Source organism: Pantherophis guttatus, chromosome 2 (assembly GCF_059756535.1).
Source record: "Pantherophis guttatus breed Tessera chromosome 2, ASM5975653v1, whole genome shotgun sequence".
In the NCBI taxonomy this organism is placed as follows: domain Eukaryota; kingdom Metazoa; phylum Chordata; class Lepidosauria; order Squamata; family Colubridae; genus Pantherophis; species Pantherophis guttatus.
This window is the reverse complement of record NC_142064.1, coordinates 111218529-111228717: the sequence shown is the minus strand read 5'-3', so window position 1 is coordinate 111228717 and position 10189 is coordinate 111218529. Positions and strand designations below refer to the sequence as shown.

At 36.0% G+C, this 10189-nt stretch overlaps 1 long non-coding RNA gene and 1 pseudogene across 1 annotated transcript in view; both read right to left on the bottom strand.

Moving 5' to 3' along the window:
• Window positions 1-1301: 1301 nt before the first annotated feature.
• Window positions 1302-10189, bottom strand: part of LOC148115256 (uncharacterized) — a 44338-nt gene continuing 35450 nt past the window's right edge. The window contains exon 3 of the long non-coding RNA XR_015732796.1: window positions 1302-1448. This is a non-coding gene — a long non-coding RNA (uncharacterized LOC148115256). The remainder of the gene's footprint in view (window positions 1449-10189) is intronic.
• LOC148115257 (uncharacterized) lies at window positions 5909-6969 on the bottom strand (annotated as a pseudogene).

The window sequence follows — 10189 nt, the reverse complement described above, 5'->3', positions numbered from 1 at the left end:
ATAAAATTAGGGAAAGCCTTTTTTGAAGATCTAAATAGATCGATAACAAAATTTTGAGTAATTGTCTTCCTTTATTGAAGATGTTCTTTCCGTGAGCCAAATGCCCAGGTACTTTTTGCCTTTTTGACAATTTGAATTCTTAGTTTTTCCTCTAATTTCTTGTTTTGGCCTTGCGTGAGGTTCTTAGTAATTATCTTTGTTTTGTTTTTATTTATTTTCAGGCCTGCTACTATTCCACATTTCTCTATTTCTAGTAGGAGTTTTTCTCCTATTTCCAAATGGTCCTCTAATATAAATGCCATGTTGTCTGCAAAGTTTTGTATTCTTCTCTTTTAACTTTTAACCCTTTTATTTCCTTATTTCCCTTTATCTGCGCCAATAATATTTCCAATGAAAGGATGAATAAGAGGGGGGACAATGGACAGCCTTGTCTAACCCCTTTATTTATATCAACTTTTTCTGTAAGATCTTCATTGACCATAATTTTTGCTGTTTGCTTAGAATAAATTGTCTTAATCATTTCTATAAATTTTTTCACCAAATTTCATCCCTATTAATTGATTAATTAAAAACTGCCAATTCAAGTTGACGAATGCCTTTTGTGCATCTATCATTATTACTGCCAATTGTTTTTCTGGATGTGCCTCATAATATTCTAAAATATTCAAAATAATCCTTGTATTGTTTTTAATTTGTCGTTTGGATAAAAACCCGTTTTGATCCGAATGAATTATTTTGTTTAATATCTTTTTTAGTCTTTCTGCTATTATTGTTGCTAGGATTTTATAGTCGGCATTTAACAGCGAGATTGGCCTATAGTTTTGAATGAATTGATTATCCGTACTTTCTTTTGGAATTAATGCTATATATGCCTCCATCCACGAATTTGGCATTTTGGCTTTCTCTAATACATATATATCCAACATAATTTCTCCCAAAACTTCCTGAAATTTTTTATATACTTCAACCGGAATTCCATCTGTCCCTGATGTTTTGTTATTTTTCTGTTTTTTTTTTATTAAAAAGTTTTAAAGAATTTTACAAATATTTTCCCATCCCACCTCCCACCTCCCTCCCCAGCCCTCCCCCCCCGACTTCCCAAAGCAAAATACAGGTATAGCATTCAACAAACATATACTAACATAAGCTAACCGTCTATAGACTCCTATCTTCCCTTTGTACTTTAACTCCCCTTTTACTTAACTAAATATAAGTACTTTTCTAAAATCTCTGTTTTCATTCATAAGCTATTTGAAACTTTTTAATCCGATATTTGTTTTGAATATAGTCAATCCATCTTCTCCATTCCAAAATATATCTTTCGTTTGAATAGTCCTTCGGATATGCTGAAATGTTAGCCATCTCTGCTAAATTTGCTACTTTTAGTGTCCATTCTTCAATCGTAGGCAAATCTTCCTTCTTCCAATACTGCGCCATCAAAAGTCTTGCTGCGGTTATTAAATTTAAAATCAAATTAGTCTCTATAACCGTACAATCTGTAATTATACCCAGCAAAAACAACTGTGGGGTAAACTTTATCTTCTTTTTAAGAATGTTTTGCATAATCCACCATATTTTTATCCAGAATGCTTTGATTTTTTTACATGTCCACCATATATGATACAAGCTAACTTTTTAGGATCTAAGTGCCATCTATAAAACATTTTATAAAAATTTTCTCTCATATTTTGAGTTTGCATAAATTTTACATTTCTAACCCATATTTATTCCCACGTTTCCATCATTATTGGTTCCTCAATATTTTGTGCCCATTTTATCATACAATCTTTAACTAACTCCGTTTCTGAATCTATTTCTATCAATGTATTGTACAACCTTTTTATATGCATTTGACTCTGGTCTCTGATTTGTTTTACCAAGTTTTCATCCGTTTGCATGATACCAATTTTCTGATCCTCTTTCCATCTAGCTTGTAACTGTCTGTACTGAAACCAAGTTTGAATTATCCTTTCTTCTTTTAGTACATTCAAAGACTTTAACTGTAATATACCTCTTTCCATATTGAGAAGCTCTTTATATGTAATCACATCTTGTTTTTGTTCTACATTTATATTCTCTATCGCATGTCTGGGTACTGCCCATATCTTATCTTACCTTGAAGTGATGTCCCAGTGCCTGGAGGCTGTGCGGATCTGGATGGGGAGGAACAGGCTCAGGCTCAACCCTTCCAATACTGAGTGGCTGTGACTCCCGGCATCCCGATATAGTCAGTTGACTCCATCACTGACTATTGGGGGCGAGTCGTTGGCCCCCACAGAGAGGGCTCGCAATCTGGGAGTCCTCCTGGATAGGCAGCTGTCCTTGGAGGAACATCTGACGGCTGTAACCAGGGGGACCTTTTGTCAGGTTCGCCTGATCCGCCAGTTGCGGCCCTTTCTTGATCGGGATTCCCTGTGCACAGTCACTCATGCCCTCGTCACCTCTCGCCTTGACTACTGCAACGCTCTCTACATGGGGCTCCCCTGGAGGAGCACCCGGAGGCTCCAACTGGTCCAGAATGCAGCAGCGCGGGTAGTGACGGGAGCAGCCTGGCGCTCCCATGTAACACCGCTCCTGCGCGAGCTGCACTGGCTCCCAGTGGTCTTCCGGGTGCGCTTCAAGGTGTTGGTTATCACCTTTAAAGCGCTCCATGGCATAGGGCCTAGCTATCTTCGAGACCGCTTGCTGCCACCGACGATCTCCCATCGACCCGTGCGCTCCCACAGAGAGGGCCTCCTCGGGGTGCCATCAGCCAAACAGTGCAGGCTGGTGACCCCCAGGGGGAGGGCCTTCTCTGTGGGGGCACCTACCCTCTGGAATCAATTGCCTCCAGAGATAAGGAGAATCCAAGACCTCGGTGCCTTCCGCCGTGCCCTTAAAACCTTCCTTTTCCAGCAAGCCGGGCTGGCCTAATTTTTTAAAGTGTTTTTAAGTGTTTTGTTTATTGTTTTTAATTAATGGGGCCAAATTTATATATGTATATTTTAACTGTATTTTAATATTTGTATTTGATGTTTTTACTTGGCTGTTCACCGCCCTGAGTCCTCAGGGAGAAGGGCGGTATACAAATTCAAAATAAAATAAAAAAAAAAAAATCTTATCTTATCATTTAATTTGTATTGATACTTTCTCCAGACACGCAATAAAGCATTCCTTAATATATGGCTTTTAAAAGTCTTATCCACCTTCTTGTCATATAATAAATAAGCATGCCAACCATATAACAAATCATATCCCTCAATATTCAAAATTCTTCCTTCTGTTAAATTAATCCAATCACTGATTGCTGATAGGGCAGCTGCTTTGTAATATAATCTTAAATTGGGCATTTTGAGACCTCCTCTTTCACGTATATCTTGCATTATCTTTAATTTTATTCTCGGTCTTTTCCCTGCCCAAACGAAATTATTAATACCCTTCTGCCATTCCCCCAAATTTGCATCTTTTTAAAGTATTGGTATCATTTGAAAAAGAAATAAAAACTTAGGCAAAACATTCATTTTTATTGCTGCTATTCTTCCCAACAGAGACAATTGTAGTTTTTTCCACTTGTCCATCTCTTTCTGTATTTTTTGCCATAACGGTTCATAATTATACTTATATAATTTCACATTTGAAGTTGTAATATAAACCCCTAAGTATTTAACCTTTTTTACTATTTCAAATCCTGTTACTCTTTCTAATTCTTCTTTTTGATTTATAGTCATATTTTTAGTTATTATCTTTGTTTTCCCTATATTTATTTTAAATCCTGATACTTGACCATAGTGATTAATTATTTCCATTAAACCTGTAGCTGATTTCACTGGATGAGTTAAGGTTACAACCAAGTCGTCTGCAAATGCTCGTAATCTATAGTCATAATGCCTAATCTTAATTCCCCATATTTTATCTGACTCCCATATTTTGTTCAGCAAAAATTCCAAAGTCAAAATAAACAATAATGGGGACAGGGGACACCCCTATCTTGTTCCTTTTTCAATTTTGAAGGTTTCTGTTAAGCTACCATTAATTATTATTTGTGCTGTTTGTTCCTGGTATATTGCCTTAACAGATTATGTAAAATACTCTCCAAACTGCTTCTTTTGTATTATTTTCAGTAAAAAATGCCAATTCAATCGATCAAATGCTTTCTCCGCATCCAGAAATATAAGCACTGCAGGGACTTGGTTGTTCTTCCCCAAATACTCCAGTATATTAACAATTTGCCTTACATTGCTTTTCATCTGTCTCCCATTTATAAATCCAGATTGATCATTGTGAATCTTTTGTTGCATAACTAACATTAACCTATTTGCTAATATTTTGGCAAAATTATAATCTCTATTAAGTAGTGATATAGGCCTATAGTTTTTTGGCTGACTATGGTCTTGGTCCTCCTTCGGGATCAAAGAAATAAAGGCTGTTCTCCATGATGGGGGTACATTTCCTCCAAATTGTATTCTACTAAATAGTTCCTTAAGTGGTTCCACCATTTCTAACTGCAAATTTTTATAATAAACAGCTGTCAATCCATCTGTTCCAGGAGCCTTACCAACCTTTAACTGTTTAATTGCCAAGAAAATTTCCTCTGAAGTTATCGGTTGATTCAATTTTTCTCTTTGCTCATCTGTAAGTATAGGGATATTCTGCTTCTGTAGGTATCTATCTATATCTATACCTTGAATTTTATCACTAGCATACAACCTCGTATAAAATTCTAGAAATGCTTTTTTAATCATATTTTGTTGATACACCTCTTTACCTTTATATTCTATTTTCTCTATATTACGAGACTTTTGTTTTTTCCTTAGCAAATATGCTAACCATCTACCTGGTTTATTCGCATTGCAAAAGGTATTGTGTTTAGCATATTGTAAATTAGTTGCTACCTGATCTCACATCAACATCTTAAACTGCCCTCGCAATAAGATAATTGCTTCTTTTATTTTCTTATCTGCTGGATTCAATATTAATGCCTGCTCTTTCTTTTTTATTTCCTCTTCTAATTCCATCTGTTTTTTCACCTGTCTACGTCTATATGTATTGTTCAAATATATTAAAACACCTCTCATGTATGCTTTGCTTGCATCCCAAACCATTTCCATGGGTGTGCCCTTATGCATATTCATAACAAAAAATTCTTTCATTACTTTTTTACATTCTTTCACATTTTTCTCATATCTAAATAGATTTTCATTTAACCGCCAAGACCTCCTGGAACCCTTTCCATATTCCAATTCCATCCAAACCAGGTATGGTCTGTTAAAATTCTTGGACATATCTTTGTCTTCTTCACCCTAGAAAGAAAATCATTATAATTAATATGAAATCAATTCTAGAAAAGGATTGGTGCCTATCAGAGAAAAATGTAAAATCTTGTTCTTCAACTTTCCGTTCTCGCCAAATATCTCTCAATTCGATATCATCCATCATGTCAAAAAAGGATTTAGGCAGTCTAGCACGCGTTTGGATGTTTGACAAGAGCCCTTTCTTATCTTTTTGGGTATCCACTATTCCATTCCAGTCACCCAATAATATACACAATTTATAATCCCATTGTATTAATTTGGTACGCAGAAGCTTATAAAATTTCTCTTGTTGTTGATTAGGTGCATATACTCCAATTAAAAGTATTTTCTTCCCTTCTATTAAAAGTTCAATTGCTATATATCTTCCTTGAGCATCTACTTCAATTGATTTAGCGATTAAGTCTTTCCTTAAATATATTACTATACCATTTTTCTTCTCTGGAGCAGATGCAACAAAGTGTGTTCCGAATCTTGCATTTATCAAATATTTTTGGTCTCTTGTTCTAATATGTGTTTCTTGCAAACAAATTACATCATTTTTAAACTGTTTCAGATAATGAAATATTTTCTTTCTCTTCTGTGGTGAATTTAAGCCATTAACATTCCACATTAAGAATCTAATTGCCATTCTTGGCCCCCTGAAGCTTTTGGAGCGTCAGCTGAAAATTTCATGGATTTTCTTCTTCGGCCTTGCTCCTCCCATTGCTTCTGTATTTGTAGTTTCTTGAATTATTATCTGAGTTTGCTGTGCCTTTAATTCTTGTTCTTTACATTTGGCTGCCACTCGAGTTTGTCTTTGATCCTTTGGTCCTTCTATTTTTTCAGATAATTCCAAAGCTTGAACAGTACCTGAAAGTTGCAATAAATCTTCTTGCATAATCAAAGCCCCTCCTTGGGCTTGTGCCTGCATACCTTCCTTCTCCCCCTTTCTTGCCTCCTCTGCTTCTTTTCTTCTTCTAACTTCTGGAGATGGTGGGCGTCCAGCCTTTAGTACATTGATGTAAAAATCTCTAGCCTTCCAAACTGTATTAAGACGATATCTTTTTCCTGAGTAATTCACCACTAATCCAGCTGGAACCTCCCATCTGTACTGCATCTGGCATTTTCTGAGTTCTTCAACTAGAAATGCATAATCCTTTCTAGTTCTCAACATTTTGGGGGGAATTTCTTTCAGTACTAAAACCTCCTGTCTTGCCACTTGGAGTTTATTTTTGTAAGAAGCTTGTAAGATTTCATTTCATATCCTCCTTGTAGTAAAGTAAATTACAATATCTCTTGGTAATTGTCTCTGTCTGGCAACCCATGAGTTAACACAATAGATTTTATCTATTTGCCATTCAAACTCTGCCTTTGAGTCTCCAGTTAGCTGTGCAAAAGCTTCTGCAAAAATCTCTCTCAGGTTCTCTTGATTATTTTCTCTCAGACCTCTTACTCTCAGGGCAAACTCCATCGCTCTATATTGTATCATTGTAACTTCTGCATCTGCCTTTTCCATCTTAGTTTGAACCTCACCCATTTTATTCTCCAAATTCACATTAGACTGATTAATTTCTTCCACCCTTTCCTCCAACGATTCAACATGACCTGCCAGACCCTGAAGCACCAAAACAATGTCTTCTCTTATTTCTTTATTTCAAGTTTGGATTACCTCCTTAATTTCAGCCATCTCCTCAGACATGTCTAATTTTTTCCTCAAAAACTGATGTAATTTTTCCTTCTAGAACAGAGGCTTGCACCTTTAAAGCCTCCTGAAGGGCTTCTAGTGTCAATAATTGTGTATCCGCTGGGGCTAACAAAGATTGCAGTTTAGATGATTGAGCTGGTGATTGAGCTGGTGATGCCCCAGCACTTTTAGTAATTCCAATTTTTATTTGCTTTGAGGCCATTTTTTAATTTTCAAATTGCATAGCCAACAGCCAAATCAATAAGTCCAATAAGTCCAATTAATTCCCAAACCTTAGTAGATATTATAATTTGTTAAAAGTCAATACTGTATTCTTTAATCCTGTAGTCTTAATTCTTTTAAGCCAAGGTCCATTAATTTTAAATGGGGCTGTCAATGTTAACAAACACTTTCCTCTTAACTTTCATTTTCACACCCTTCTAGAGTTCCGGCGCCATTTCCTTTCCTCTTTGTTTTACAAAATAGCCTCAGAAGGAAGAAGTATAGATACAGAGTTAAAGTTCAGTACTTGCGATTCCTGTAACTCCTGTCTTTGCTCTGCCTGCTTTTGAATTCTCTGTTAATTATTGATTGCAGGGGTGGTCGCGGCGTCTTGTTCTGCTTAAAAGCAGAAGAGTCCTGGATCCGGAGCTCTGTCAGGCTTCTAGGGAGTTCTCACCCTCCAAGCTCCAGAATTATTCCTGGGGCTTTTGGGGAGCTCTACCTTCGCCCAGCTGCTCACCTCCCCCTCTTCTCCCGAGGGGAAAGTTTCCAAACTGCTAGACGGCAGATTTACACTGTCTTGGCAGTTTTACGAAATCACGAGGTTGACGATCCCAAAGGAACGTCTTCCAATGCCTGCAGTGCCACCGGAAGACCCTATCTTTCTGTTTTTTAATTGCCTCTCTTAACTCTGTTAAAGTAATTTCCCCATTCAACATTTCCTTATCTGCATCCGTTATATTTAGCAAATTCCTCTCCTGTAATTTATGATATTTTCTTCTTTAATGTTTTCTTGACTATACAGTATTTGGAAATAATTTTGAATAATATTTTTTCCCCTCGATTCTATGATGCAAATTTCCTTGCTTGTTTCATAGATATTGTATCAATTTTTTGGCTTTTTCTTTTTTCAATTTATGGGTGAGCCATCTCCCTGGTTTATTTGCCAATTCAAAATAGTTTCGTTTTGCCAATTTTATATTCCTTATCATTTCTTCCTGTTGTAGTATATTAATTTTATGTTTCATTAACTCTATTTCCTTTCTGATTTCCCTGTTTGGGGGATCTTTCTGAAGTGATAGTTCCAATTTTTTCAGCTTCTCCAATGTTGATGTTTGTTGTTCCTTCTTCTCTTTGTTTCTCCTCACCATATATGCAATATCCCCCTCATATAAGCTTTGGCAGCGTCCCATAGGTTTTGTATTGTAGTATCTTCATTTCTATTCTCTTTAAGAAACATCTTTAATTCCCTTTTCATTATTTCTGAATAGCATTTCTCTTTTACAATTCTTTGATCTAATGTCCATCTCTTCTTTTTCCCCCTACCTTTCCATTTTAATACTAAGGGGCTATGGTCCGCCCAAGTGTTCGGCATGATATCCATCTCTTCTAGATTATTGATCAATTCTGGGTTCATCCAAGCATGTCTATGCGAGACCATGAGTTATGTGGATGAGAGAAGAAGGTGTATTGTTTTTTCTGTATATTTAGTTGTCTCCATGCATCATTTAGATTAAACTCTTTTGCCATTTCAAAAAATGCGTTTGGTAATTTTCGACTTTTATTTTTGTTTTCTTTCACTGTTTTATAATCCAGTTTATTGTCTACCACTCCATTGAAGTCCCCTATTATACAAATATTTTCACCCTCTAATTCTGTTAATTTCCTGTGTAATTTATTATAAATTTTTTCTTGTTTTATGCTTGGTGCGTAAATTGTTACTAACAGAATTTTCCTATAGTTTGTACTTATTTCCATTATTAAAATTCTTCCGTCTTTACACTAAATATTTTCCTAGGGTTTAACCAATCTTTTATATATACAGCAATCCCTCTTTTTTTATTCTGTGCCAATGCCGAAAATACTTCCCCTAATTTAGGACGTTTTATGAGATCCCTATGTTTTTCCTTAATATGTACCTCCTGGAGGCAGATGATATCCATTTTCTCTTTCTGTAATCTTGATAGTATTTGTTTATGTTTAGTAGTTGAGTTGATGCCGTTTATATTTAGTGACAGCATCTTTATTTCATTTTCCATCTTCTTACTTATCCGTTGATCTCAGTCCTCTCCTCACTCTGTTCTTGGTCTGTGCTCTGGTTCTGGACCTTCCCTTACTTGATGTTCTACCTCCTTATGGTCTCTTGTCTCCTGTTCTACAATTTTTTTCTTCTGAAATCTGATCTTCCTAGCTTTTACTTTCTCCTTCTTCTTCCCTGTTCATCTTCCCCGCTTATATAGTGATCATAGAACTCCTGAGCCTTTTCTAATGTGTCAATCCAAAATTTTTTCTTCTGCCACGTTATCAACATCCCCTCCGGGATGAGCCATCGAAACATTCCTCTATATTTTAGTAATTGTGTAGAGAGAAAATGATAACTTCGTCTTTGCTCTCTTACTCTTTTTGGAATTTGTTTCAGTACAGTAAACTCCTTTCCATTGAACATCAATGGGTCTTCTTGTGTTTTACTGTATATTTGATCTCTTATTTTTTTCCTGACAAATTTAACGTGGACTTCTCTCAGAAGTCTGTTCCTCCGTGCATAATTTGTGTGAATCCTATATGCCTCATCGATTTTGTTTTCCAATTCTTGTTTACCTTTTTGCAATATTTCCGCTAGTAGCTCAGCCATCAGTGCAGGAAGATTTTCTTGTTTTCTGGGATATTTTGAAAATGGAGATATACCATCGATTGCTCCATCTCCAAGTTTATTATGGCTCCTTCCAGTTCCCTATGTTCCACCATCATTTTATTCGTTACTATGTCCATTTTTTTCCTCCATATGTTCCATTTTAGCCTCTACCAACGTTATCTTTTGTTCGTTTTTAATTATCATCTCTTACATTGTACAAATTTTATCATCTAACTTTTGTATCTCCTCCTTTATCTTCTCCTCCCCTTTACTTCTCCCATGTCATTCTTAATGTCTTCATGATTGGTTGTCATGGCCTCCTGCATTTTCAACATTGTTTCTTGTATCGCTAATAAGGTTGACTGCATATGTTGTAAATTA